Source organism: Zingiber officinale, chromosome 2B, assembly GCF_018446385.1.
Source record: "Zingiber officinale cultivar Zhangliang chromosome 2B, Zo_v1.1, whole genome shotgun sequence".
Lineage (NCBI taxonomy): Eukaryota > Viridiplantae > Streptophyta > Magnoliopsida > Zingiberales > Zingiberaceae > Zingiber > Zingiber officinale.
This window is the reverse complement of record NC_055989.1, coordinates 7,496,104-7,523,103: the sequence shown is the minus strand read 5'-3', so window position 1 is coordinate 7,523,103 and position 27,000 is coordinate 7,496,104.

Below are 27,000 nucleotides of genomic sequence, written 5' to 3'. Positions count from 1 at the left end.
AGTTGGATAGTTGGGATTTACCCTTATAGTTCTAGGGGGTTCATTTTCCTGAGTGTGTTCATCTTCTTCATAGTCTAGGGATTGATTGGTTTCTTCAGAATTATTAATTTCAGTGGGTTGAAGTTGAGTTTGTCCTTGGGTTTCTTCAAATTTTTCATTTGTGGTTTCCTCGATTTTTAGCATAATTTTATTATATATTTTGTAACCCCTACTGTTTAGAGAATATCCTACAAAAATTTCATTTTCTACTTTAGAGGTGAATTTTCCTAAATGTTCTCTAGTATTTAGGATGAAGGCTGGATACCCAAATACTTTAAAATATTTTATGTTAGGTTGTTTGTTATAAAATATTTCAAATAAGGTTTTATTATGTCTTTTATTTAATGTTGTTCTATTTTGCACATAGTAGGCTGTGCTAACAGCTTCTGCCCAGAAATATTTAGGTAGGTTATATTCATTTAACATAGTTCTAGAGGCTTCTAGTAAGGTTCTATTTTTTCTTTCTACAATTCCATTTTGTTGGGGGGTTTTAGGACATGAAAATTCGTGATGGTAGCCATTTTCAAGACAGAATTTGTTAAAATTATGATTTTAAATTCTCCCCATTGTCACTCCTAATTCTTTTAATTTTAAGATCTTTTTCATTTTCAATTTGTTTGCAAAAGTTTGTAAAGATTTCAAAAGTTTCATCTTTATGTTTTAAGAATTTTACCCAAGTAAACCTAGAATAATCATCTATTATGACTAAACAGTATAAGTTTCCATTTATGGATTTGACTCCATGGGAGTCAAAAAGATCTAAGTGTAGAAGTTCTAATATTGAGTTGGTTTGTGGCTGAGTTATTGGTTTGTGAGTGGATTTAGTTTGTTTACCTTGTTGACAAGCATTACATATGGTTGAATCTATGTTAGGTAATTTTGGTAAGCTTCTCACTAGTCCATTTAATTTGCTTATATTTCTAAAGTTGGTGTGAGACATTCTTCTATGCCATAACCATGTTTCTTCTTTTTGTGTTAAATAACACTTAATGGAAGAAGTGGTTAAGTTGATGGCATAGATGTTGTCTTTTCTAAAACCTTTTAGGCTTATGGTAGGATTATCTAGATGTTTGATTAAACACTCCGTGGATAGAAATTTAACCTTATACCTAGTATCACATACTTGACTTATACTCAGAAGATTATATTTAAAATTTTCAACAAGTAACACATTTGTAATTATAAAGTCTATTTTTAATTCAATATTACCTATACCAATTACCTTGAGTTTGCCGTTGTTTCTAAAGGCAACTGTTCCTAAGCTTTTGTAAGTGAGTTGAGTGAACTTGGTGTGATCTCCAGTCATATGTTTGGAGCAACCACTGTCCAAAATCCACTTGGTTTCCTACAGTAAGTAGGATTTAAAGTTAGTCTTTATATTTTTGAGTAGGCATTATTTAAGTTAATTTTAAGTTTAAAATTAAAATTTTGAAATAAATTTTTAAGTTTAAAATTAAAATTTTGAGATTAATTTTTAGGTTAAAAATTTTGAGATTAATTTTTTAAGTTTAAAATTAAAATTTTGAAATTAATTTTTAAGTTTGAAATTAATTTTTTAAGTTTTAGAAATTAAAATTTTGAAATTTTTTAAGTTTAAAATTAAAATTTTGAAATTAATTTTTAAGTTTAAAATTAAAATTTTGAAATTATTTTTTTTTTAAGTTTAAAATTAAAATTTTGAAATTAATTTTTTTTAAGTTTAAAATTAAAATTTTGAAATTAATTTTTAAGTTTAAAATTAAAATTTTGAAATTAATTTTTTAAGTTTAAAATTAAAATTTTGAAATTAATTTTTAAGTTTAAAATTAAAATTTTGAAATTAATTTTTTAAGTTTAAAATTAAAATTTTGAAATTAATTTTTTTTTAAGTTTAAAATTAAAATTTTGAAAAAAATTTTGAAATTAATTTTTTTAAGTTTAAAATTAAAATTTTGAAATTAATTTTTAAGTTTAAAATTAAAATTTTGAAATTAATTTTTTAAGTTTAAAATTAAAATCTTGAAATTAATTTTTTTAAGTTTAAAATTAAAATTTTGAAAATAATTTTTAAGTTTAAAATTAAAATTTTGAAATTAATTTTTTAAGTTTAAAATTAAAATTTTGAAATTAATTTTTAAGTTTAAAATTAAAATTTTGAAATTAATTTTTAAGTTTAAAATTAAAATTTTGAAATTAATTTTTTAATTTTAAAATTAAAATTTTGAAATTAATTTTTTTTAAGTTTAAAATTAAAATTTTGAAATTAATTATTAAGTTTAAAATTAAAATTTTGAAATTAATTTTTTAAGTTTAAAATTAAAATTTTGAAATTTATTTTTAAGTTTAAAATTAAAATTTTGAAATTAATTTTTTAATTTTAAAATTAAAATTTTGAAATTAATTTTTAAGTTTAAAATTAAAATTTTGAAATTAATTTTGTTAAGTTTAAAATTAAAATTTTGAAATTAATTTTTAAGTTTAAAATTAAAATTTTGAAATTAATTTTTTTTTAAGTTTAAAATTAAAATTAAGCCTTATTCATCTCACCCGATCTATGTTATCAATCAGGGAATCCTATGATTTTGTGAGATGAAATTGGATTTTTAATTATGGAGTTTTGGTTTAACTTGTGTTAGATTCAGATTTTGCTTTGGTCTCCACAAATAGGCAATCTTCGGATAAACTTCTAAGCTTGGTGAGTCACATGGACGTCATTAGAAGTAACCAACCTTTCGAGGTTTTCCGAATAGTCCTATCCACGGAGCTTAGTACTAAACCTTGGTCTAACTGGTTAGGATTCATTTAAGGGTAGCTTCGGTCAGTTCCACTTGGCCAAATGCACCAGATCGAAACCATATCTTTCTAGACATGCGATGCCCAAGCTTCCCTAACGTACTATCATCCAAAAACTTCACCAGTACCATGATTCAAGTTAAACTTGGTCTCTAATCCTAATTACCCTGCCGGGTTAGTTTGTTTTAGGTTACCCTGTCGGGTAAGTTAGTTTTGGAGGTGCCAGCTATTCTGGAGCCTCCCCCTGAATTATTGGTCATTAATTCAAATTTTGGTTTAGGTTTGTGTCGATTCCTTTTATAGTTATAATTAACTTGGTGATAATTTTGTTGATTTTCAAAGTGTTTGGATTTTGAATTTGATTTAGCTTTGTCTTTTGGATTTTGGTTTGGTTTATTCGATTTTATATAATGTATTTTTTCTTTAGGTATATAATATTGATTAAGTCCTATTTGCGTGGTTAAGCACGCTTTCGGAACCCAGGCTAGATTGGTTGATTTGTATTGGGTTATTAATGATTTGAAGGTTTTATTTGAATTCGACTTATATCCTAGTCCGGTTTTATTATAGCATGTTTTTTGATTATTTAGAATTAAGTCTAGATTTTTTGATCTTGTTGTGAATTTTTCTAACATCTCTTTTAAATTATTTATTTCATTTTTTAATGATAAATTCTCCTCCTCAAGTGTTAGATCTTGAGTTGGGTTTGAATTTTTAATTTGTTCCTTGAGGCTTTGATTTTCCTCAAGAAGTGATTTGTTTTCCTTTTCTATTTTAATTAATTTACTATTTAAACAGGAAATAATTCTAAAGAATTTTTTGTTTAAATTAAAATATACCTCATTCGGGCCTTCGGAAACGAGTACGGACTCGTGGCTTGTTTCGGGTTCAGACCCGTCTTCATCTTCTGACTCGTCTTCTGTTTCAGCTTCGCGGGCCATCAGTGCGAGGTGGCTCTGATGTTTCTGCTCTTCTTCCTCCGATTCGTCCGAGGAGTCGTCCCACGTTGCTTTGAGGGCCTTCTTTTTGGTTGGCTTCGGTTTGTCGAACTTCAGTTTTGGGCATTCGTTCTTGTAGTGTCCCTTTTTATTGCAGCCGAAGCAAGTCACGTTCTTTTGTTCTGAGGGAGAACTGATCTTTTGAAGGTCCCTTTTGCTGAAGCTCCTTTTTCTCCTGGTGAACATTTTTCTTACCAAGTTCACCAGGTGTTCTTCGTCTTCGGAGTCTTGGTCGGAATCTTCTTCATATTCAGGCTTGCTCTTCTTTTCTTTGGAGGAACCTGCAAATAAAGCTATACCTTTCTCGGCTCCAGCATTAGTTTGTTCATGTAATTCTAATTCACAAAAAAGCTCGTCTAATTTTAACTTAGAAAGATTTTTAGAAATTTTGTAGGCATCTACGATTGATGCCCACAAACTATTACGTGGAAAAGCATTTAATGCGTACCTTATTAAGTCTCTATTTTCCATTTGGTGGCCTATCGCATGAAGCCCGTTGAGGATGTCCTTGATCCTCGCGTGGAGCTGATTTGCCGTTTCACCTTCCTACATTTTTATATTAAGAATTGTATTTAAAAGCAGGTCTCGTTTTGTTACCTTGGCGTCGCTCGTTCCCTCGTGCAGCTCGATCAATTTGTCCCATAGCTCTTTAGCATTTTTGTGTGGACCGACTCTGTTCAATTCTTCTCTTGTTAATCCGCACTGTAGAGTGTTGATCGCTTTATTTTCTGTTGACGCCTTTTTCTTCAAATCTGCTGTCCAGTCTTCAGGATCCAGTATATTCCCGGAGGTGTCCGCTGGAATTTTGTAGGGTCTCGTAACGCTCATCCACTGGTCGAAGTCTGTTTTGAGGTAAACCTCCATGCGCTTCTTCCAGTACCGAAAATCGTCCCCGTTGAAGAGTGGAGGTCGTACTGTGCTGAAGCCTTCTTGTTGGGACATCCTGTACACAAGTAAATAACCAAAAAAAATATCCCAAGACTTGGTCTTGGATTAGTAGTGCGGGAAGAAAAAATAGTAGAAAAATCTAGATTGGTGTTGCACCAATTTAGATTTAATTGTAAAAAAAATATTCAAAAAATAATGATAAACCAGTTTGGAATTAAGTGTAAAACTGAAGACCAAAAAAAAATTTCACCCCCAGTCTGATTGGTGGTTGCACCAAATCAGAGCGGTACCTGCTCTGATACCACTTGTAGGACCGTGATCGTTCGATAGAGGGGGGGGGGTGAATATCGATTCGAGAATATCGAGTATAAGCGCAGCGGAAAAGTAAAGTAGACACAGTGTTTTTTACTTCGTTCGGAGCCTGTGACGACTCCTACTCGAAGGCCCGTACTCCTGGAGTACTTTCGTTGGGAAATTCACTAGCAATTCGGATAATTACAATTTAAGTACAAAAAGATGCTAATGAAAAGAAAAACAAAGCTATACCGACGGACAAGGAATTTAAAAGATCGGGATCGTGTCGTCGGAGCTTTGTGAGCGTCGTTGGAGCGCAGAGCAGCAGAGCGAGTAATCTCAGAGTTCTCAGATATGGAAGGATGATTCTGAAGCTCCTGCCTGGGGCTTCTTTTATATGTTGTTCCTGTAACACCCCAAATTTCATGATTTAGAGTTCTAAAAGTCCATAAAAATATTTGGAAATACTTTTAAAATATTCTAGAGATTTTTAGAAATTTTTAGAGTATTTTTATGGAATTTTTGGAGTTCGTTTGGTATTTTTACCAAGAGGAAGAAGTTTAAAAAAATAATAAAAAAAATATATATGTTAAAGTCGAGTTTTGAACCCAAGACCTCGGACCCAAACCAGGTTGTAATCGGATGCAGCCAACCAGCTGAGCTACACGATTTTTGTTAACCTTATATGGAGCGAAATATATATAAGCAGTATTTAGGAATGTTTAAATAAATTGAAAATAAAAGTACGCGGATGAGAAATCGAAGCTGCGACCTGGGATTTGGTTAAAACTAGGTTAACCAAGTGTGCTAGCAGTCATTTGTTATTATAGAAGGAGAAATATTCTATTTAAGCAGTAGTTAGGAAACAGAGAATAATAGGAAATAAAATGGTTGCAGCTGGGATTCGAACCCGCGAGTCGCGCCCGAAGCAGAATGCAGCCAACCAACTGGGCCAGCGGACTTTATTAATAAGAAGGGAAGCGAAAAATATATAAGCAATAGTAGTTAATAGAAATATTGGAGTTATAAAGTGAGAACTTAGGTTTTTCCCCGTGACAAAATCTTCTCCTCTCCTCCTCTCGCGACGGCGCTTCTCCTCTCGGGCGAAAACAGAGACGAAGCTAGGGCTTCGTCTCCGGCGGCCGACGAGCACCCTTCTCCGTGAGTTCTTCATACCTTTGTGATCCTCTCGTCGAGGAGAGCAAGAAGATACCAAGAGATCGTCGAGGAAGCATATATCCAAACCCTAGCACCTCTCTTTCTCGGTTGTAAGTCCAAGAAAACGAAGGTGAGTTGCTTCTCACCTGCAGTAGGAGTAGTTCCGCGATTTTGCCTTCTTCATTTCTTTGCCGAGCATGAACAATCCTCCTTGTGGCATTGATTTAGAGTTTTTTTTTCCTCTTGTTTTGTTTTTGAAGTTCTGCCATGAGTTTTTGAGAAGGGATTGGAGGTTTAGGATTTATTTCGGTGTTGTCCTTATTTGCTTAAATAGTTTGCAACCTAAGAATAGATTTGTAGCATGCAGATCAGTTTCATGTTGGAGTATTTTGTTTCCTTTGGTTTCCTGCCGTGCCACTGAACAGGAGGGGTTGTTTCTTTGGTTTTCAGATTTTAGTTGTAGAGAATCATGATGTTTAGGGATTTTAGAATAGATTTAAGATTTTTGCTTGCCTTCTTGCAAATCAGTTGATAGCAATTTATCCTGTAGTAGCACGTTGGTATCCTTTTGGTTGTCTGCTGTGGTTTTCATGAAGCAATTAAAACCTTGAATTGTTTCCTTACCAATCTGATAAAGCATAATTGGAAATGAATAAGTTGATTAGATGTTAACAGCATTGTGAATTTAGTTTATATAGAGATACGTGAGTAGATCTTTTAGTACCCATTTGCTATTGATTTCGGGTTCTTTTCTTTTGCTGTTTTCAAGCATGAGCAATTTTAGTTTTCATTGCTGTTTAGTATTTCCTGATGAAGCATGATATTCTGTTAATTCCATGCAGCAACGATTCCTTTATTTTCTAGATTCTATTGCATGCCTAGTAGTTGAATTTGTTTTACTATCACAGCATGCTTAAATTGTTCTAGTTTCCTATTTGCTATTGGAATAACATGAGCAGTCCTATTTTTATAGCATGCAGATTTTAGATAAGCTTAGTATGCAGATTTTGATAGGCTTAATATGCAGATTTTTGTTAAGCTTTGCATGCAGATTTATGTTAAGCTTTGTATACAGATTTTCAGTACGTAGGGTGTGTTCTAGTGCACACCAAGTGTTCGATAGAATGCTTAGCTCAGTAGGATGCTACATAAGCATCTAAATAGCACAGTGAATGCAGTAAGAAGCATTTAATTCAGCTTATATAGTCTTGCTACAGCTTTTATGGACTAGATGTCCAATGGGTGGGCTCCCACAGTCGCCTCTAGGTTCAGATAACCTAGTTAAAGCAAGGTAAGAAAATTAATTATGAAATCAGTATTTTATTTTCAGCAAAGGCACTGTACTGGATTAGATATCCATTGGGTTGGGCTCCCACAGTCGTCCCTAGGTTTAGATAACCTAGTAAACCCTACTAGACTCGGAACTTGCAATCCCGGGTTTAGTTAGGGATGCGCGCACAGCAAGTACAGTTGCCGGGCCCATCAGCAGCATGATTATTATTTTAATCTATTATGTAAATAGTTTTCAAAACTTCACAAATTAGTTATGTGAATACAAGTTAGACTCAGTTTAGCATTAATTAGTTTAGCTTAGGTATCAATTCAGTTTCTTATTGATACACATGATAGTTCTATGATTAGCTTTACATGTTTAGCCTTTCAGTTAGTTCCTTTGCTATTTATGAGCATGGTTAGCTATACATGTTTAGTATTTCAGTTAGTATGATTCCTTTATTGATTTATGAGCATGATTAGTTGTACATGTTTAGTATTTTAGTTAGCATGATTCCTTTGCTATTTATGAGCATGAGTAGCTATACATGTTAGTTTTTCAGTTAGTTGATTTCTTTGCTATTTATGAGCATGAGTAGCTTTGCATGTTAGTATTCAGTTTTAGCATGTTTTTATTTATATACATGCATATCGAGTTTTTGTGAGTAGGATAGCGCTCACTAAGCTTTTAGCTTATAGATACTATTTTCCTCCTACTGCAGATAAAGGAAAAAGAAAAGTATAAGAAGGAAGGCGACAAGGAGATGCTGTGACAGTGTGTGTGATGCCAGGACTATGGAGAGATCCAGGGTTCGCTAGCGAATTTTCAGGACCTACCTGTTTAGAGTTTTAGTTTATGTTATTATGAAGTTGAGATTGTAATTGAGTTATTCCGCACTTGTAGCTTGTATGCCCTATCGTTGGAGTTCTATCTGTTTATTATTGCTAGAGTAGTTTCATTCTTCTTATTGAGTTATTATACTGCGTGGTTGAGTGATTATATGTTCCAGCCGCCTGTGACTGAGTATATATTATTTGTATTGTTGATTTGGTCACCGGTACAGGGGAGACTCTGTCGAAATTTTTCGGTAGGGTTTTCATGTGATTTTCTAATCATACCAGTTAAGTAGAGTTAGTAGTCAAGTAACGGTCATCCTTAGAGTGTAGTAGTAGTAAGAAGGGTGGTCGTTACAGTTCCGGGCGCCTGGATCCCTTCCGGGCGCCTGGAATGTGACGTAGCTGCTCAAACCAAGATGCTCCACGTGGCGATGACTTGGCCTGGATATAATTTGCTTCCGGGCGCCCGGATCCATTCCGGGCGCCCGGACCACCTTGTTCCAGAAAACTCTCTTTTCCTGCAAAACAAAGTTAGTCCGAGACAATATATATCCTGCAAAACAGATTGTTAGCACATTTTATAATAGTATGAATTAGTACAAACAGTATGACTTAGATTCCGTCTTTCCGAGACCGGAATCTAGTCACGATCTCGACTTAGACATCCGAAATGGATCTAAGCCGGATCGACGCCTAATGTTCCCTTCCCGGGAACGCGTCCTCGCAGTCACTCCCCTCCAGTGACTTACCTCACTTACCTGCCAGACGTCCGGTCAGCCCTTCGACCCGTCTGGACTTCTCGCCAGCTATCCGGTCAGCCCGTCGACCTAGCTGGACTTCTTGCCAAGCGTCTGGTCGGCCCGTCGACCCGCTTGGACTTCTTGCCAGCTATCCAGTCAGCCCGTCGACCTAGCTGGGCTTCGTGCCAGACATCCGGTCAGCCCGTCGACCTGTCTGGACTTCTCCTGCACACTTGATCAAAGTGTCAGACAACAACAGACTAACTTAACCTGATTTGTCATTCATCAAAACCTGGGTTAAATCGTTAGTGCTAACCGCACCAACACAGGACTACCACCTTCATCATTGTGGACGCCCCATCCACCTACAACATCATTCTGGGCCGACCGACCCTCAACGAATTTCGGGCGGTGGTCTCCATCTAGTTTTGGAAGATCAAGTTCCTCATAGAAGAGTGTGTCAGGGAAGTTAAAGGAGATCAGTTGGCTGCTCGGCGCTGCTACGTCGAGATGGTGAAGACGGAGGCTAGGTCCATGCGGAAATCCCCTCGAATCGAGGTAAACGCCATAACCGAGAAGCCTCCTACTTTAGTGTATGAAGAAAAGGAGGAAGGGCAAATACATCCTGGCTGAGCGTAAGCAACAACCTTCATAGCGTCCGACCTGCAAGCCGGGTAGAAGGAAGAGCTGGTCAGATGCCTCCAACAAAATCATGGCGTCTTCGCGTGGTCAACACATGAACTACCTGGTATTTACCCAAGCGTCGTACAGCATGAGCTTCACGTCCGACCGGACACTAGGCCGGTGAAGTAGAGGAAGAGGGACTTCAGTGCCGAACAGAATCAGATCATCCGAGCTAAAGTCGAAAAGCTCTTGGAGGTCGACCACATCTGGGAGTTTCAATTCCCGAGCTGGCTCGCGAATGAGGTGTTGGTCTCGAAGTCCGACAACAAATGGAGGGTCTGCATCGACTTTCGGGACCTCAATAAGGCCTGCTCGAAAGACTTCTACCCACTGCCATGTTGGTTGCTACTCGGAAAACCTAGAGGTTCCACTGTACAAAAATTTTGTACAAATGTCTGAACCTTTTCCTAGCTACACCATGTGTTCTTTTAAATTAAATTTTGGATCACCTGCGGAACTTAACACGTTTGATCCAAAACTTAATCTATTTGTTCTTTTAGGTTTTGACTTGGATCTCCTGCGGAACTTAATATGTTTGATCCAAATCACCTTAAGTTATTAATTCCATTAAATATTAATTTCCATAATTGGTTCCCAATACTGACGTGCGAGACACATGGCCTTCTTGGATATGGGAACAACCACCACCGACTAGACAAAACCTTTTATAGAAAGCTAATATTTAATTTCCTAAAATAACTTTAGGTTAACCGAAAAGAACAATCAAATCACAAGGAAAAATAAAACAAAAGAACACAACATCGAAAAACATATTAGAAATACTAGAATCGTAAGCCTCTTGTATTTGATATTATTTCCATAAATAACTAGTATGATGCGGAAAAGGAAAAACTACTAGTTATACCTTCTAGAAAGACCTCTTGATCTTCTACCGTATTCCTCTTCTAACCTCGGACGTTGTGTGGGCAACGATCTTCCGAGATGAGAAACCACCAACCACCTTCTTCTCCTCCTAGCTAGGTTCGGCCACAACAAGGAAGCTTCACCAAGGAAGAAGATCAAAACACCAACCAAGCTCCAAGAGATGCAAGCTTTCTCTCCTTCTTCTTCTTCTTCTCCAAGTAGTATCCGGCCACCACAAGAGCTCCAAGGGAGATGAAGGATTCGGCCACCACAAGAGAAAGAGAGGGAGAGGATGATGGCCGGCCACAACACCAAGGAAAAGAGGGAGAGAAATAATAGAGGTTGTATCTATGAAGGCACCCCCACCCCTTCTTTTATATTCCTTGGCCTTGGCAAATTAGGAAATTTAATTACAATAAAATTTCCTTGACATGATTTAATTGAGAAAAATAAAATAAAATTTCCCAATTAAACTATAATGGCCGGCCACATCAAGAGGAAGTAAATTAGACAAGTTTTAATCAACAAATTAAAACTTCCTAATTTGTGTCCGGAAATTTAAAAAATAAAATTTCTCTACAAAAATCTCTTCATGCTTGATAAAAAGAAATTTCTATAATTTTAATTTTTCAACATGTGAATACTTTTTAAAGAGAAAATAAAATATCTCACCAATTTACAAATAAGGAAAGAGATCCAATCTCTTTCTTTAATCTTTTGTAGATACTTTACAAGAGAGATATTTTAATTTTAATTCTCTTTAATAAATTATATCTTCCACATAATAAAAATTAAAATTAAAATTCTTTTTAATTTAATTTGGCCGACCCCCTCTTGCTTGGGTTCAAGCTAGGGTCGGCCACCCCAATTCATGCTTAGGCCGACCCTAGCTTGTTTCCAAGCTAGCTTGGCCGGCCCCCTTTAGGTGGGTATAGAAGGTGGGTATAGCTGTGGGTATAGTACTCTATAAATAAGAGGCTACGATAGGGACCGAGAGGAGGAATTGGTTTTGGTCTCCCGATAAAATTAAGCATCCCGTGTTCGCCCCGAACACACAACTTAATTTTATCAATAATAATTCATTCCACTAGAGAACTATTATTGAACTACCGCACCAATCCCAAATTACATTTTTGGGCTCCTTCTTATTATGAGTGTGTTAGTCTCCCTGTGTTTAAGATATCAAATGTCCACTAATTAAGTGAGTTACTGACAACTCATTTAATTAATATCTTAGTCCAAGAGTAGTACCACTCAACCTTATCATCATGTCGGACTAAGTCCACCTGCAGGGTTTAACATGACAATTCTTATGAGCTCCTCTTGAGGACATTATCAACCTAGTATCTCTAGGACACAGTTTCCTTCTATAATCAACAACACACACTATAAGTGATATCATTTCCCAACTTATCGGGCTTATCGATTCATCAAACTAAATCTCACCCATTGATAAATTAAAGAAATAAATATCAAATATATGTACTTGTTATTATATTAGGATTAAGAGCACACACTTCCATAATAACTGAGGTCTTTGTTCCTTTATAAAATCAGTATAAAAGAAACGACCTCAAATGGTCCTACTCAATACACTCTAAGTGTACTAGTGTAATTATACAGTCAAGATAAACTGATACCTAATTACACTACGACCTTCTAATGGTTTGTTCCTTTTCATTTTGGTCGTGAGCTACTGTTTATAATTTATAAGGTACTGATAACATCATCTTCTGCATGTGACACCACATGCTATGTTATCTACAATATAAATTAATTGAACAACTACAAACAAATGTAGATAATTTGACCAAATGTGATTCTTTATTCAAAAAAAATGTTTACAAAAGATTAGGCTTTCAGTATACACTCCAACAATCTCCCACTTATACTAATGACTAAGCTGCCATATCTTCTACCATACATCTGATTCCCATTCCCTCCACATGCCGATCGAAAGCTTTCGCCGGAAAGGCCTTAGTGAAAGGATCTGCCAGGTTATCCGCTGATGTAATCTTGGCGATGACAACTTCTCCTCGCTTCACGATATCTTGTATCAGGTGGTACTTGCGCTCTATATGTTTACTTGCCTTATGAGCTCGTGGTTCCTTCGAGTTTGCAACTGCACCTGCTATTATCACAATAAATTGTGATGATTTTGGGCAAACCAGGAATCACATCTAAGTCCATTAGAAAGTTCCTGAGCCATACTGCTTCTTTAGCTGCCTCAGAGGCTGCTACATATTCAACTTCCATGGTTGAGTCCGAAACGCATTTCTGCTTAACACTCCTCCATGAAATGGCTCCACCTCCTAAAGTAAACACATAGCCTGATGTAGACTTACTGTTGTCCCTATCTGATTGGAAATCTGAATCTGTGTAACCCACAGGGAGCAAATCATCTGTTTGATAAACTAGCATATAATCTCTAGTCCTTCTCAGGTACTTTAATATATGCTTTATCGCAGTCCAATGTCCTTGTCCAGGGTTACTCTGATATCTGCTAACCATGCCCACGACAAAACAGATATCAGGTCTCGTACATAGCATTGCATACATTAGGCTTCCTACAGTCGAAGCATAAGGAACTACTTTCATGTCCTCTATCTCTTTTGATGTCTTCGGAGACATCTCTTTAGATAGAGCTATTCCATGCCTAAAAGGTAAGAAACCTTTCTTGGAATCCTGCATGCTAAAACGAGCAAGGATTGTATCTATATATGAAGCTTGGGACAGACACAACATTCTTTTCTTACGATCCCTTATAACTTTGATCCCAAGAATGTGTGCACAATCTCCTAAGTCCTTCATATCAAATTGTTTGGACAACCATACCCGTACGTCTGATAATACCTTGACATTATTGCCAATTAACAAAATATCATCTACGTATAGTACAAGAAATACCACCACATTTCCGTTACACTTCTTGTATACACAAGACTCATCCGGACACTGAATAAATCCATATGACTGTATTACTTCATTAAACCGGATGTTCCAAGACCTTGAAGCTTGCTTCAGTCCATAAATGGACCGATTGAGCTTGCACACTAGATGCTCTTTGCCTTTTTCAATGAACCCTTCTGGTTTCTTCATATGGATGTTCTCTTCAAGACTTCCATTAAGGAAAGCTGTCTTGACATCCATTTGCCAAATCTCATAATCCATATGAGCAACAATGGATAAGAGTATCCGGATATACTTAAGCATGGCTACCGATGAAAAGGTTTCCTCATAATCGATTCCCTCTTTCTGAGTGTACCCTTTCGCAACAAGCCTAGCTTTGAAGGTTTCTACCTTCCCATCTGTCCCTCTTTTCCTTTTGTAGATCCACTTGCATCCAACGGCTTTTACACCATCAGGTGGTTCTACAAGCTCCCAGACCTTATTAGAGTACATAGACTCTATTTCAGAATTCATCGCCTTTTGCCAAGATGCTGCATCTATATCTTGGAGTGCTTCGTCATATGTCCGGGGATCAGGTTCATGTTTACCCGGGATCAAGTCCGAAGACTCTCCCAAAAACATGAATCTCTCAGGTTGCCTCACAACCCCTCCCACTACAACGAGGCACTATCTGTGGTTGTGTATCATGTGTGACACGTGTTGCAGTCTCTTGTGGTACTTCATCTTGTTCTGTTGGTACTAAAGTAGACGTGCCCTCTCTTAGTTCTTCTAGAACAACTTTACTACTGGGCTTGTGATCCATTATATAGTCTTCTTCTAAAAACTGGGCATTGGTGCTAACAATGACCTTCTGGTCTTTAGGACTATAAAATAAACCTCCTTTCGTTCCTTTGGGATATCCCACAAATACGCGAACTTCTGTACGAGATTCTAACTTATCAGCATCTGGTTTCAGCACATGTGCTGGACTACCCCAAATCCGAATATGTCTTAGACTGGGTTTTCGCCCATTCCACAATTCTGTGGGAGTAGAAGAAACTGATTTAGAAAGTACTAAGTTCAGAACGTACACTGCTGTTTCCAGAGCATATCCCCAAAACGAATTTGGTAATTCTGAATAACTCATCATCGATCTAACCATCTCCATAAGAGTCCTATCCCTTCGTTCTGCTACACTATTGTAACGACCCAATTTTCCCTATTTTGAGTTCTAAATATCCTTAAAAATATTTGGAAATGCTTTTAAAATATTCTAGAGATTTTTAGGAATTTTTAGAGTATTTTTAAGTAATTTTTGGAGTTCGTTTGGTATTTTTACCGAGAGGAGAAAGTTAAAAAAAAAAAAAAAAAGGTTGTAGAAGCTAGGTTTCGAACCCAGCTCCTCGGACCCAAGCAAAACCGGCCCAACCAGCTGAGCTACACGGTTTTGTTAACTTTATATGGTGAGAACTAAGTTTATAGCATAGTTAAGGATTAGGAAATAAATTGGAATTAAAAGTGCGCGGTTGAGGGTTCGAAGCCGAGACCTTTGACCCGAGCAAAACCCGCTTGACCAACTGGGCTAGCGGCCGGTGTTAATTAAGGAAAGAGTGAATAACACTTAAGCAGTAGTTAGATGATAAAAACCCTAGTATAAGAAAGGAGATTTAAGTTTTATTTTGGGGAAAATCGGAATTTTCTCTCAAAATCTTCTTCTTCTCTTCTCTGGTGCGCGACGGCGCCGACTCACGGGCGGAAACAAAGGAGGACCTAGGGCTTGATCTCCGGCGCCGGCGAAGGGCTTTTTCCGGCCGGTCTTCACACCGCCGAGCTCCCCTCGACGAGGAGCACACGAAGGCGCACGAAGAGGAGCCGGAAGACTTGAGTTGACCGAAACCCTAGGGCTTTTCTTCTCCCGTCGGTTGTAAGTTCAAGCAAATCACGGTGAGTTGCTTCTCACCTGCAGTAGGAGTTGCTCCGAGCTTCGATTTTCTTTCCTTGCTTCCGGATTTCACAGTGCCGAGTAGAAATACATGCTAGGGTTTCTTCCTTGCTTCCGAGATTTGTTTTCTTCATGTTATTTCTGCCGTAGCATTCTATAGCATGCTTAGAGAATTCTATATGAGATTCGCTTACTTCTTTTTAATGTGGCAGTAGCTTACTTTAAGAATTGAATGCATAGAGGTGTTCTATGAACAACTCTTTGTTCATTCGTTTAAGGATTTTGGTTTAGGTGTTCTTGTGATTAGAACTGCCAAGAGTTTTCAAGGCTTAGAGGTGTTCGGTTTGGGAAATATAGCACTCCCTGTTGGTGCCATTAGTTCCTTGATTATGATATTGGTTCATGCTGTTAGTTTAAATTTATGCTATTACAGAATTGAAGCTCTTTATACCGGGTAGATTAGAGCATCTCTTGCATGGAATTTCTGTTTTGAATTCTTGTTAAACCGGACAGCCCTGATTTCAGCCTATGGTTGTCTTTTAAGCGTGCCTTTAGTTCTTAAAAGTGGTACCCATGTAAGTCTAGTTGCTGCCATAAATTCCAGCAAAAAAGGGATTCCTTTGCCCTGTTTTTACAGCATGATAGAAAGTGTAAAGTTGCATTCTTTTGTCCTATTCTATAGCATGATTAGTAAGCTTAAAGTTGCTTTCTTTGCTCTAGTTTATAGCATGATTAGTAAGCTTAAAGTTGCTTTCTTTGCTCTAGTTTATAGCATGATTAGTAAGCTTAAAGTTGCTTTCTTTGCTCTAGTTTATAGCATGATTAGTAAGCTTAAAGTTGCTTTCTTTTGCTCTATTTTATAGCATGATTAGTAAGTTCAAAGTTGCTTCCTTTTGCTCTATTTTATAGCATGATTAGTAAGCTCAAAGTAGTTTTCATTTGTTATTTTAACAAGCATGAACAGCCATGTATTCTTGTGGAAAAATAAGAATCCTATTAAATACTTTTAGAAGTATTAACAAGTAAAAGGAAGAGAAAGAAAAGAAAGAGAAAGGCCAAGGCCTTAAGTAGATCCCAAAGTCAAGACTTTAGGGATTTTTGGCACACAAGGTGCTTATTAAAATGGCAAGGCATTTAAAGAAGAAGTAATTAAGATAATAAGTATTTTACTTTTAAATGGCATGTACCGGACACAAGGTCCAAGGGATGGGCTCCAAGTTGCCCCTAGGCACAAGGCCTAGAAGTATCTTAGTAGTTTCGGGATTAGCTACCTCGATTCTTATTAAGAATGCGCGCAAAGTGGTACAATGCCGGGCCCAAGAGAAGTTGATTATTATTTTCAAGTATTAAAATATAAGTTTTGAAACAAATGAAACAAGCTTCAAATATGTCTAGAATTAGAAAGTTTAGTTTCTTGTTATTTGAAGCATGTAGTAGTAGATTCAATTGTTTCCTTGCTACTAGATTATTCAGCATGTTTAGCTTTACATGTTTAGTAGTTTTACATGTTTAGTAGCTTTACATGTTTAGTATGTTTCCTTTATTGGATTTTGAGCATGATTAGCTATACATGTTTAGTATTTCAGTTAGTATGATTCCTTTATTGGATTATGAGCATGATTAGCTATACATGTTTAGTATTTCAGTTAGTATGATTCCTTTATTGGATTATGAGCATGATTAGCTATACATGTTTAGTATTTCAGTTAGTTTGATTCCTTCATTGGATTATGAGCATGATTAGCTATACATGTTTAGTATTTCAGTTAGTATGATTCCTTTATTGGATTATGAGCATGATTAGCTATACATGTTTAGTATTTCAGTTAGTTTGATTCCTTCATTGGATTATGAGCATGATTAGCTATACAAGTTTAGTATTTCAGATAGTATGATTCCTTTGCTATTTATGAGCATGAGTAACTTTACATGTTAGCATTCAGTTTTAGCATGTTTTTATTTATATACATGCATATCGAGTTTTTGTGAGTAGATAGCGCTCACTAAGCTTTATGCTTATAGACTGCACTTCCTCCTACTGCAGATAAAGGAAAGGAAAAGATTTAGCAAGGAAGGCGACAAGGTGGTGGTGATGACGGTGTGTGATGGCTGGACTATGGAGAGATCATGAGTTTGCTAAGGAAACTGTCAAGACTCCTTCTTTGGAGTTTTCTTTCAGTTATTAAATTGATAGAGATTGTTTTAGTAGTTTCCCTTTGTCTATGTTAAGTTTATTCCGCATTGTAGTTGAGTTATTTCCTATTGTTGGAGTTCTTTTGTTTACTATTGCTAGGATAGTTTATTTTTAGTTATATATAAACTGCGTGGTGATGTTATTGCTTTGTATATGTATGTACTTATGATTATTGTCACCGGTATAAGGGAGACTCTGTCGAAATTTTTCGGTAGGGATTCCTCGTAGTTAAGTAGCGTACCGGTTAAGTAGAGTTAGTAGTCAAGTAACGGTCACTCTTAGAGAGTAGTAGTAGCAGTAAGAAGGGTGGTCGCTACAGTTGGTATCAGAGCAGTGTTCCATTCTCCAGCATCACACACACATCAGCATCATCCTTGCCGTCTTCAAGTAAGAAAGTATTTAAGTTCTTTCTTTATTGCTTTTCTTTATTATTATTTGCAGTATAAAGTGATTGCTTATAAGTGCTTAAGTAAGATAAGAGTTTTTGCTGTTTTCTTTCTTCATATACAAATATGTATGTTTAGAAAGGATAGAGAAATGTTTAGAAGTACCTACTCATAGGTGTTGAAAGTCAAGAATCATGTATAAGTAAGATATATCTAGAAAGTATAGTGATAATTTTAAGTTTTCTTGTCATCTGTCTGACTTGATGGCAAGAAGAGAACGTTCCCGTACCGTTCGTACTGAGAACCAAGATCAGGAGAAAGAAAAGCTTAGATTAACTGAGCCCAATCTCTCTGAAGTTGTTGCCCAACTCCAGAGACAAGTAGTAGAGCAGCAACAAGTGATTGCCAACCTGATGGCAAATCAGCAGCCAGCTCCTCCCACTCCCCCAACCATCAATGTGGAGACCCCAGTGGTGACTGAAGTCCCATCAGCTGCCCTGGAAGTCGCCACAACACCTAGAAGATAAGAAGCATACCTCATCCAGTGGCTGAAGCTGAAACTAGAAAGATTCTCAGGCACGACTGAGCCTTGGGATGCCCAAGCTTGGTTCAAGACATTTGAGAGTACAATGGAGCTTCTTGACTGACCAGAAGTCGAGAAGGTTGATACCATTAAGTGTGCCTCTTTCTGCCTATCTGGAGATGCTTGTATGTGATGGGAGCGAGTTAAGAGTAGGAGAGTAGTCAACCAGATGAGCTGGGTTGATTTCGAGACAGAGTTTTACGAAGAAGTCTTCCGTCAACGGATCACCAATAAACAGTACGAGAAGCTTATAGAATTCAGACAAGGTGATTTACTAGTAGAAGAAGTGGTTAAAATATTTAACAGGCTAGTTCACCTTTGCCTAGAGTTAGTAAGTACAGTGAAAGAACGAGTCAGACTGATGCTCCTAATGCTGAGACCAGAAATAACACCTAATTTGAGTAGTGAAACTCACCGACCATAGATTGGTGAAGAGCTGGTCAGCAGGGTATTAGTGAGCACTATCTGAACAGTAATAAGGCACAACAAACGCAACACGAGCCAGTCAAGATAGAAGACAAGACAGTGGGGAAACAGACCCCAGTCAAGTAATCAGAACTGGAAGGATAAAGATAACAAGAAAGACCCGAGCAGGAAAACGTTCGGGTAGTCTGTGAATATCCAGAGGTATTTCTTGAAGAGCTACCTGGATTCCCTCCCAACAGAGAAGTGGAGCTAATTTCAAAAGCTCCATACCGCATGTCTCTAGGAGAGCTAAAAGAGTTATAAGAACAATTTCAGGAGTTATTTGACAAGGGTTTCATCCGCCCTAGTCATCCACCCCGTGAAACTCTAGAGTTGTTCGTTAAGAAGAAAGATGGATCCATGCCAATGTGCATAGATTTTAGAGCGCTAAGCAAAGTAGCAGTTAGGGACAAGTACCCTCATTCCAGAATAGATGATCTATATGATCAGCTAAAAAGGGTAATAGTGTTCTCTAAAATAGACCCGTGCTCTGGGTATCATCAGTTGGAAGTGAAAGAAAATGATACACCCAGGTAAAGCTAACAAAGTGGCAGATGCATTAAGCAGAAAATCCAGTGCATCCCTGATGTCTTTGTCATCATTAGCCCTGCCACTACAGAAGGAGTTGTCAGATTTCGGACTTGAAATTATTTATAGGCAACTCTCTGCATTGACTCTAAAGTCAACCCTGCTTGAGGATATACAGAGAAAGCAAAGTGATTATCCTGATATCCAAAAGATCAAGTAAGGGATACAAGAAGAAGGAAATTCGGAGTTTCGAGTATCAGACAGTGGAGTTCTTTATCAGGGGAGCCGTCTTTGTGTTCCCAATGACGAAGAGCTGAGAAAGAAAATTTTAGAAGAAGCTCATAGTATATCTTATTTCATGCATCCTGGTTCTACCAAGATGTATCAAGACGTGAAATAGAGATTCTGGTGGTCTGGACTCAAAAGAGATGTAGCTAAATATGTCAGTACTTGCCTAACATGTCAGAGGGTCAAAGCAGAACACCAGAGACCAGGAGGAGTTCTACAGCCTCTTCCTATACCAGAGTGGAAGTGGGAAGACATATCCATGGACTTCATAACAGGTCTCCCAAGAACCACAAATGGATATGATGCGATATGAGTGATAGTGGACAGATTGACCAAGTCTGCTCATTTTCTAGCCATCAAAGTGTCTCACTCTACAGAGCAGTTGGCACAGCTGTATGTTAAAGAGGTGGTCAGACTTCACGGAATTCCTAAATCTATTGTTTCTGATAGAGATGAGCGCTTCACCTCTCACTTCTGGGGGTGTGTTCAGACTGCACTAGGCACCAAACTCAAGTTCAGCACGGTCTTCTATCCTCAGACTGATGGACAGACAGAGCGAGTAAATCAGATTCTAGAAGATATGCTCAGAGCTTGTGCACTAGATTTCAAGGGAAGTTGGTGCAAGTACCTGTGCTTAGCTGAATTTGCCTACAACAACAGCTATCAGGACACCATCAAGATGGCTCCTTATGAGGCGTTGTATGGCAGGAAATGCAGATCACCCATTTGCTGGCAAGAAGCAGGTGAGAGAAAAGAAATGGAAGTAGAACTGGGCATACAGACAGAGCTGATAGATGAGACTACTCAGGCTATTCAGAAGATCAGACAGAGAATTGAGACTGCTCAGAGTAGACAGAAGAGTTATGCTGACACACGCCGTAGGCCACTTGAATTCAAGTAGGAGATTCAGTCTTTCTCAAGGTCGCTCCTATGAAGGGAGTGATGAGATTTGGCAAGAAGGGCAAATTAAGTCCTCGTTATGTAGGACCTTACCATATCAAAGAAAGGATTGGGAAAGTAGCTTACAAGCTGGATTTACCACAAGACATGTCAGCAATACACAATGTATTTCATGTCTCCATACTAAAGAAGTGTCTCCATGACCCGAGCCAAGTGATTCAGTCTCAGTCAGTGCAGATCCAAGAGGATCTTAGTTATGAGAGCAGACCTACACAGATAGTGGACAGAGCAGTCAAGAGACTAAGAAATAAAGAAGTACCACTAGTGAAGGTCGTCTGGCAGAACCAGAAGCACGAGGAAGTCACTTGGGAGCGGGAGGACAACATGAGACAGAAATATCCAGAACTATTCTAAGTTCGAGGACGAACTTTTTATAAGGTATGGGGAATTGTAACGACCCAATTTTCCCTATTTTGAGTTCTAAATATCCTTAAAAATATTTGGAAATGCTTTTAAAATATTCTAGAGATTTTTAGGAATTTTTAGAGTATTTTTAAGTAATTTTTGGAGTTCGTTTGGTATTTTTACCGAGAGGAGAAAGTTAAAAAAAAAAAAAGGTTGTAGAAGCTAGGTTTCGAACCCAGCTCCTCGGACCCAAGCAAAACCGGCCCAACCAGCTGAGCTACACGGTTTTGTTAACTTTATATGGTGAGAACTAAGTTTATAGCATAGTTAAGGATTAGGAAATAAATTGGAATTAAAAGTGCGCGGTTGAGGGTTCGAAGCCGAGACCTTTGACCCGAGCAAAACCCGCTTGACCAACTGGGCTAGCGGCCGGTGTTAATTAAGGAAAGAGTGAATAACACTTAAGCAGTAGTTAGATGATAAAAACCCTAGTATAAGAAAGGAGATTTAAGTTTTATTTTGGGGAAAATCGGAATTTTCTCTCAAAATCTTCTTCTTCTCTTCTCTGGTGCGCGACGGCGCCGACTCACGGGCGGAAACAAAGGAGGACCTAGGGCTTGATCTCCGGCGCCGGCGAAGGGCTTTCCGGCCGGTCTTCACACCGCCGAGCTCCCTCGACGAGGAGCACACGAAGGCGACGAAGAGGAGCCGGAAGACTTGAGTTGACCGAAACCCTAGGGCTTTTCTTCTCCCGTCGGTTGTAAGTTCAAGCAAATCACGGTGAGTTGCTTCTCACCTGCAGTAGGAGTTGCTCCGAGCTTCGATTTTCTTTCCTTGCTTCCGGATTTCACAGTGCCGAGTAGAAATACATGCTAGGGTTTCTTCCTTGCTTCCGAGATTTGTTTTCTTCATGTTATTTCTGCCGTAGCATTCTATAGCATGCTTAGAGAATTCTATATGAGATTCGCTTACTTCTTTTTAATGTGGCAGTAGCTTACTTTAAGAATTGAATGCATAGAGGTGTTCTGTGAACAACTCTTTGTTCATTCGTTTAAGGATTTTGGTTTAGGTGTTCTTGTGATTAGAACTGCCAAGAGTTTTCAAGGCTTAGAGGTGTTCGGTTTGGGAAATATAGCACTCCCTGTTGGTGCCATTAGTTCCTTGATTATGATATTGGTTCATGCTGTTAGTTTAAATTTATGCTATTACAGAATTGAAGCTCTTTATACCGGGTAGATTAGAGCATCTCTTGCATGGAATTTCTGTTTTGAATTCTTGTTAAACCGGACAGCCCTGATTTCAGCCTATGGTTGTCTTTTAAGCGTGCCTTTAGTTCTTAAAAGTGGTACCCATGTAAGTCTAGTTGCTGCCATAAATTCCAGCAAAAAGGGATTCCTTTGCCCTGTTTTTACAGCATGATAGAAAGTGTAAAGTTGCATTCTTTTGTCCTATTCTATAGCATGATTAGTAAGCTTAAAGTTGCTTTCTTTGCTCTAGTTTATAGCATGATTAGTAAGCTTAAAGTTGCTTTCTTTGCTCTAGTTTATAGCATGATTAGTAAGCTTAAAGTTGCTTTCTTTGCTCTAGTTTATAGCATGATTAGTAAGCTTAAAGTTGCTTTCTTTTGCTCTATTTTATAGCATGATTAGTAAGTTCAAAGTTGCTTCCTTTTGCTCTATTTTATAGCATGATTAGTAAGCTCAAAGTAGTTTTCATTTGTTATTTTAACAAGCATGAACAGCCATGTATTCTTGTGGAAAAATAAGAATCCTATTAAATACTTTTAGAAGTATTAACAAGTAAAAGGAAGAGAAAGAAAAGAAAGAAAAGGCCAAGGCCTTAAGTAGATCCCAAAGTCAAGACTTTAGGGATTTTTGGCACACAAGGTGCTTATTAAAATGGCAAGGCATTTAAAGAAGAAGTAATTAAGATAATAAGTATTTTACTTTTAAATGGCATGTACCGGACACAAGGTCCAAGGGATGGGCTCCAAGTTGCCCCTAGGCACAAGGCCTAGAAGTATCTTAGTAGTTTCGGGATTAGCTACCTCGATTCTTATTAAGAATGCGCGCAAAGTGGTACAATGCCGGGCCCAAGAGAAGTTGATTATTATTTTCAAGTATTAAAATATAAGTTTTGAAACAAATGAAACAAGCTTCAAATATGTCTAGAATTAGAAAGTTTAGTTTCTTGTTATTTGAAGCATGTAGTAGTAGATTCAATTGTTTCCTTGCTACTAGATTATTCAGCATGTTTAGCTTTACATGTTTAGTAGTTTTACATGTTTAGTAGCTTTACATGTTTAGTATGTTTCCTTTATTGGATTTTGAGCATGATTAGCTATACATGTTTAGTATTTCAGTTAGTATGATTCCTTTATTGGATTATGAGCATGATTAGCTATACATGTTTAGTATTTCAGTTAGTATGATTCCTTTATTGGATTATGAGCATGATTAGCTATACATGTTTAGTATTTCAGTTAGTTTGATTCCTTCATTGGATTATGAGCATGATTAGCTATACATGTTTAGTATTTCAGTTAGTATGATTCCTTTATTGGATTATGAGCATGATTAGCTATACATGTTTAGTATTTCAGTTAGTTTGATTCCTTCATTGGATTATGAGCATGATTAGCTATACAAGTTTAGTATTTCAGATAGTATGATTCCTTTGCTATTTATGAGCATGAGTAACTTTACATGTTAGCATTCAGTTTTAGCATGTTTTTATTTATATACATGCATATCGAGTTTTTGTGAGTAGATAGCGCTCACTAAGCTTTATGCTTATAGACTGCACTTCCTCCTACTGCAGATAAAGGAAAGGAAAAGATTTAGCAAGGAAGGCGACAAGGTGGTGGTGATGACGGTGTGTGATGGCTGGACTATGGAGAGATCATGAGTTTGCTAAGGAAACTGTCAAGACTCCTTCTTTGGAGTTTTCTTTCAGTTATTAAATTGATAGAGATTGTTTTAGTAGTTTCCCTTTGTCTATGTTAAGTTTATTCCGCATTGTAGTTGAGTTATTTCCTATTGTTGGAGTTCTTTTGTTTACTATTGCTAGGATAGTTTATTTTTAGTTATATATAAACTGCGTGGTGATGTTATTGCTTTGTATATGTATGTACTTATGATTATTGTCACCGGTATAAGGGAGACTCTGTCGAAATTTTTCGGTAGGGATTCCTCGTAGTTAAGTAGCGTACCGGTTAAGTAGAGTTAGTAGTCAAGTAACGGTCACTCTTAGAGAGTAGTAGTAGCAGTAAGAAGGGTGGTCGCTACAACTATTCTGTTGGGGTGTACCAGGTGCAGACAACTAGGATTGAATCCCGACCTCTGATAAGTAATTCCTAAACTCTCCCAAGAGGTATTCGCCACCACGATCAGACCGTAGTGTCTTGATACTTTTACCTAGTCGTTTCTCCACATCAGCCTTGTATTCTTTGAACTTATCAAAGCATTCGGACTTGCGGCGCATTAGGTAAATGTATCCGTATCTTGAATAATCATCTATAAAAGAGACAAAATATTCAAAACCTCCTCTTGCCTGGACAGACATAGGACCACACAAATCAGAAATGAACCAATTCTAACACTTCTTTGGCTCTATACCCCTTGGCCTTGAACGACCTTTTGGTCATTTTACCTTCCAAGCAAGATTCACAAGTTGGAAAATTTTCCAACTCTAACGAACTCAAAAGTCCATCAGCTATAAGCCTCTGAATCCTACTTAAGTTAATATGACCAAGCCTTAGATGCCAAAGATATGCTTGGTTCATTTCCGAAGGTTCTTTTCTTTTATTAGAGTTAGAAGATGAGTTATAAATTTCCATGTTTTGCCTTATGGAAGAAATTGGATTTAAAGTATATAAATTGCCAACTAATGCACCAGAACAGATAATCACTTTATTTCTTTTAATAACTACATCGTTACTGAAAGAAACTGAATATCCATCTAAAAACAGTTTAGAAACTGAAATTAAATTCTTTCTAAAACTGGGTACATAAAGATAATTTCTTAAAACCAAATTTCTATTTCTACTGAAAGATAAGTAGACGTCTCCCACTGCAACAGCTGCCACCTTTGTAGCATTGCCCATGTAGACAGTAATCTCTCCTTCAGTTAGTCGTCGGGTTTCCTGGAACCCCTGCAGGGAATTGCAGACATGATCAGTGACTCCCGTATCTACACACCAGGTGCTGGTGGATAACACCGCTAAACATGTTTCAACAACTAGAGCATGAGATATACCTTTGTTGTTCTGATTCCTACGAGGACAGTCCGCCTTCCAATGCCCTGACTGCTTGCAGATGAAGCACTTGCCCTTCGGCTTCTTCACTCCAGCATTAAAACCTGTACTCTGAGTTTTATTCACTTTCTTTACTAAGCCAGCTTGTTTCTTCTTCTTCTTCTTTCCTCTCGGTTTAGAAGTAGAACCATTTTCAGCATAGTAAATTTGAGAATTGTGACGAAATAATCCTTCTACTGCTTGAAGTTCTGTCAGTAGTTCCGCTAATGAATAAATCCTCTTATTCATATTATAGTTCAGGCGGAACTGCTCAAAACTTCTAGGTAGCGTTTGGAGGATCATATCGATCTGGGTTTCCCCATCAATTTCTCCTCCAAGGATTTGTATCTCGTTCAGATAAGTCATCATCTTTAGGATATGATCCCTCACAGGAGTACCCTCTTGCATGGTGGCTGTCATTATCTTTCTCATGGCTTCTTGCTTAGAAGCCCTATCCTGATGACCAAAGAGTTCCTTGAGATTGTTCATAATATCATAGGCTGTTGGTAAATCTTGATGCTGATGTTGCAATACATTTGACATTGAAGCCAAAATGTAACACCGCGCCATCTCATCTGCTTTTACCCATTTCCTATGATATTCAATCTCCTCTTGGGTAGATTCACCAGTAGGTGCTTCAGGGCACGGCTCAGTCAGTACAAATTTATAGCTTTCAGCAGTAAGAACAATGTCCAGGTTCCTTTTCCAATCTATATAATTAGGTCCAGTAAGTCTATTCTATTGAAGTATGATGGACAGTGGGTTGAAAGTCATCCTAAGAATCACAAATAACTTTTTTTCAGAACTCTAAATTTAGAATAATATTGATTCCTCAAACAATACTATTTTAAATTAACCAACACCTCAAAACACCGTGAATATTGTATGCCACGATAGTGTGGACGTATACAAATTCAGCATTTGTAAAAGGAGGGTTTAACCCATTAATTTTATTATCTCGTCAACCTAACTTTTTGACAAATAAAATTAATAGTTGGTATCCTTTGGTCACACAAATAATAGCAGTGACTCCGATGGGGAGGATACTATTAGATGTGTCTAAGTGTATACCAATACTTGACACTAAGTCCATTAATAAGATTATGTCCCTTCCATTGGGAAAGATCACACGCTCTTAATTAACTTCCTATAGTTATCCAAAAATGGAAGTATGTTCTAGTGATCCACAAACAAGCTCATCTGATATGGAGGAAGGCACTCAGAGCCAACGCGCAAGCTTGTTTGCATCACTTACAAACCAGTAATGGAGACCATGGGATTTACTTAAAAATCTCTCTCCCACTTAGTTATTTATAAATGAGGAATTTTAACTATGCTAGCCTACTAAACATGTATACTAACATGCACACACAGCACAATATAAAAGCAATAAATAGAAAATTTAATTTTCAACTATTATAGCTTTTATCTCTAGTTGTCCTCCGTGTGTTGTCATCCCAAGCTGCTGCCATATTTGGCCACCGCCACTGGGTCTAGCTGTCGCATCCATCTTGCTCCTTGTTCCGCTGCACCTCTAGTCCTTAGAAGGTTCCACGCTTTGCAAGATTCGATCCGCGACA